We start from the raw sequence: 4,749 nt of genomic DNA, 5'->3' as shown, positions 1-4,749 counted from the left end.
AGCAATTAGGAAATGGAGGAACAAACTGAAGGCAACAATAGAGGCTGGAAAAACATCAGCAGTAGATTCAAAACTGGGATCTTTAAGTATTTACTAATGGTCTGTGTAAGCAGAGAGAAAAGAGACCCTCCATAATGTATGGATCCATGTGACTTGTAGACATCTTGTTTCACGTACTACAATAGATTATAAGTTAGGACCTCTAGAAGTAATCTTTTGCTGCCGTTTCAAGAATAATGACATAAATAGCTATTAGCGGTAAGAATTTATAAGTCTAATAATAAGAATATATGAAATTAGCTTGTCCACGAGTTTTTTTTTTTTTTTGAGTTTTCACATGCAACATCTACAAATTTTAGTTCACATTGCAATTGTGAAGTGCAGAGGAAAGTAATTTTTTTTTTCTGCAACTGATCTGTTCCTCTTCTGGAGAGCTCATATTTTGGTTAGTGGGGAAAAAATTACCTAAATGTGCAAGGCAGTTTAAAGCTAAGACCAAGTGGATAAATTAAACAGCTCTTCCAAGCAACACTCAGACACTGTTGTGTGGTGGTTTTCTTCAGCATTTTAAGAGACACTTCTCTTCCTAAGATGGAATTCAGGTGTATGGAGGGAGGCCATTTGCCCTTGGCAATGGGTGAGGGCTCGTTTGGGCTGGTCCTTGGTTCTGTCCTGAATGCTGTCTTTTCTTTTTGGTCCCTTTGGATCCTGCCTTCCTCATACTGACAGGTTTGTAGCTGGAGAACTCCCAAGCCCTTTTAATGGTTTAGGAATGACTTGCCATTTCCCTTCAGATCTCAATGGTACTAGGCTTTGATTAAAATATTTCCCTAAACTAAAATTTCATGTATGTGTATATTTGTGTATGTGCATTCAGTTTTATGTATGTATCTGTGTGTGTGTGTGTGTCTGTTTTTTATTGAGGTATAGTTGATTTACAGTATGAAATAAGTTTCAGGTATATAAGATAGTGATTCACAATTTTTAAAGATTATACTCCATTTATAGTTATTATAAAATATTGGCTGTATTTCCTGTGATGTACAATATATCCTTGTAGCTTATTTTATACATAGTAGTTTATATCTCAGTCTCCCACCCCTATTTTTCTCCTCCCCCCTTCCCTCTGCCCACTGGTAACCACTAGTTTGTCTCTATATCTGTGAGTCTGTTTCTTTTTTGTTATATTTACTGGTTTGTTTTAGCTTTTAGATTCCACATGTAAGTGATAACATACAGTATTTGCTTTTCTCTGTCTGACATTTCATTAAGCATAGTATTCTCTAGGTCCATCCACATTGCTGCAAATGGCAAAATTTTATTCTTTTTTATGGCTGAGTAGTATTTCATTGTGTGCACACACGCACTCACACACAAATATACCATGTCTTATTTATTAATTCATCTGTTGATGGACACGTAGGTTGCTTCTGCATCTTGGCAATTGTAAATAATATTGCTATGAACATTAAGTTGCAGGTATCTTTCAAACTAGTGTTTTTATTTTCTTTGGACATACACCCAGGAGTGGAATTGCTGGATCATATGGTGATTCTAATTTTAGTTTTTTAAGGAACTGCCACACTGTTTTCCACAGTGGCTGCACCAATTTACATTTCCATCAAGTGTGTTCATTTTTATGTGTGTATCTCTTCATGTATGTGCTTTGTGGGGACAGCAGGAAGGAAACATAGGTAGTAAAAGCTATTTTGTGTCTATAAAGTCTTAGGCATTTATGGGCATTGTTATCATCTTTAATCTTCATGGAAATCTTAGTGATAGTTGCTGTTATCATCTTTTATTTCTTTTCCTCTCTTTTAAAATTAATTTTTATTGGAGTATGGTTGCTTTACAATGTTGTGTTAGCCTCCACTGCACAACAAAATGAATCAGCCATACACATACAGATATCCCCTCCTTTTGGATTTCCCTCCCATTTAGGTTACCACAGTGCATTAGGTAGAGTTCCCTGTGCTGTACAGTATGTTTCCATCAGTTGTCTATTTAGTATCAATAATATATATGTGTCAATCCCAGTCTCCCAATTCCACCCACCCCACCCCTTTCTCCCTTGTTCCCATACATTTGTTCTTTACGTCTGTGTCTCTATTTCTGCTCTGCAAATAAGATCATCTATACCATTTTTCTAGATTCCACATATATGCATTATTATACGATGTTTGCTTTTCTCTTTCTGACTTACTTCATTCTGTATGACACTCTCTAGGTCCATCCATGTCTCTACAAATGACCCAATTTCATTCCTTTTTATGGCTGAGTAATATTCCATTGTATATATGTACCACATCTTCTTTATCCATTTCTCTGTTGATGGACATTTAGGTTGCTTCCATGTTCTGACTATTGTAAATAGTGCCACTATGAACATTGGGGTGCATGTATAATTTGAATTATGGTTTTCTCTGGGTATATGCCCAGTAGTGGGATTGTTGGCTCATATAGTAGTTTTATTTTTAGTTTAAGGAACCTCCATACTAATTTCCATAGTGGCTGTATCAATTTACACTCCCACTAACAGTGTATGAGGGTTCCCTTTTCTCCACACCCTCTCCAGAATTTATTGTTTGTAGATTTCTTTTGATGGCCATTCTAACTGGTGTGAGGTGTTACCTCATTGTAGTTTTGATTTGCATTTCTCTAATAATTAGTGATGTTGAGCATCTTTTCATGTGTTTGTTGGCAATCCGTATGTCTTTGGAGAAATGTCTATTTAGGTCTTCTGCCCATTTTTTGATTGGATTGTTTGTTTTTTTAATATTGAGCTGTATGAGCTCTCTGTGTATTTTGGAGATTAATCCCCTGTCAGTTACTTCATTTGTAAATATTTCCTCCCATTCTGAGGGTGGTCTTTTCATCTTGTTTATGGTTTCCTTTGCTGTGCAAAACTTTTAAGTGTAAGTAGGTCCTACTTGTTTAATTTTGTTTTAATTTTCATTACTCTAGGAAGTGGGTCAAAAAAGATCTTGCTGTGATTTATGTCATAGAGTGTTCTGCCTATGTTTTCCTCTATGAGTTTTATAGTGTCTGGTCTTACATTTAGCTCTTTATTCCATTTTGAGTTTATTTTTGTCTATGGTGTTAGGGAGTGTTCTAAATCCATTCTTTTACATGTAGCTGTCCAGTTTTCCCAGCACAACTTATTAAAGAGGCTGTCTTTTCTCCACTGCATATTCTGGCCTCCTTTATCAAACATAAGGTGACCATATGTGTGTGAGTTTATCTCTGGGCTTTCTATCCTGTTTCATTGATCTATATTTCTGTTTTTGTGCCAGTACCATACTGTCTTGATTACTGTAGCTTTGTAGTATAATCTGAAGTCAGGGAACCTGATTCCTCCAGCTCCGTTTTTCTTTCTCGAGATTGCTTTGGTTATTTGCGGTCTTTTGTGTTTCCATATAAATTGTAAAATTTTTTGTTCTAGTTCTGAGAAAAACGCCATTGGTAATTTGATAGGAATTGCATTGAATCTGTAGATTGTTTTGGGTAGTAGAGTCATTTTTACAATGTTGATTCTTCCCATCCAAGAACATGGTATATCACTCCATCTGTTTGTATCATCTTTAATTTCTTTCATCAGTGTCTTATAGTTTTCTGCATACAGGTCTTATGCCTATGTATTTTATTCTTTTTGTTGCAGTGGTAAAAGGGAGTGTTTTCTTGATTTCACTTTCAGATTTTTCATCATTAGTGTATAGGAATGCCAGAGATTTCTGTGCATTAATTTTGTATCCTGATACTTTACCAAATTCATTGATTAGCTCTAGTAGTTTTCTGGTAGCATCTTTAGGATTTTCTATGTATAGTATCATGTCATCTGCAAACAGTGACAGTTTTACTTCTTTTCCAATTTGTATTCTTTTATTTCTTTTTCTCCTCTGACTGCCATGGCTAGGACTTCCAAAACTATGTTGAATAATAGTGGTGAGAGTGGATACCTTGTCTTGTTCCTTATCTTAGAGGAAATGCTTTCAGTTTTCACAATTGAGAATAATGTTTGCTGTGAGTTTGTCATATATGACCTTTATTATGTTGAGATAGGTTCCCTCTATGCCCACTTTCTGGAGAGTTTTTATCATAAATGGGTGTTGAATTTTGTCAAAGCTTTTTCTTCATCTATTGAGATGATCATGTGGTTTTTATTCTTTAATTATTAATATGGTGTATCACATTGATTGATTTGCATATATTGAAGAATGTTTGCATCCCTGGAATAAATCCCACTTGATCAAGGTGTATGATCCTTTTAATGTGTTGTTGCATTCTGTTTGCTAGCATTTTGTTTATGTTTTTTGCATCTTTGTTTATCAGTGATATTGGCCTTTTCTTTTTTGTGTGGTATTTTGGTCTGGTTTTGATATCAGGGTGATGGTAGCCTCATAGAATGAATTTGGGAGTGTTCCACTCTCTACAAGTTTGGGGAAGAATTTGAGAAGGATAGGTGTTAGCTCGTCTCTAAATGTTTGATAGAATTCACCTGTGAAACCATCTGGTCCTGGACTTTTGTTATCATCTTTTAATCAATGAAGAAAGTGAAGCTGAGATGTGATATCAGAAATGGAGCCCATGTCTGCTTGGCCTCAAAGCTTATGCTCATTCTTTTGTCTCTTGGGTGTGGTAAAAATGGAAAAAAAAGTTTTATTTCCCTTGGTGTTCATTTTGTGATATTGCCATCCAGATCAGTTTTACCAGTTTGCAATGTGCTGAAAAGTTCTAGTGTGATAACATCTT

The sequence above is a fragment of the Aethalodelphis obliquidens genome, unplaced genomic scaffold (genome assembly GCF_003676395.1).
Source record: "Aethalodelphis obliquidens isolate GAN/ISIS:26980383/991018 unplaced genomic scaffold, ASM367639v1 scaffold1, whole genome shotgun sequence".
Taxonomy (NCBI): domain Eukaryota; kingdom Metazoa; phylum Chordata; class Mammalia; order Artiodactyla; family Delphinidae; genus Aethalodelphis; species Aethalodelphis obliquidens.
This window is presented reverse-complemented; position numbering follows the sequence as displayed.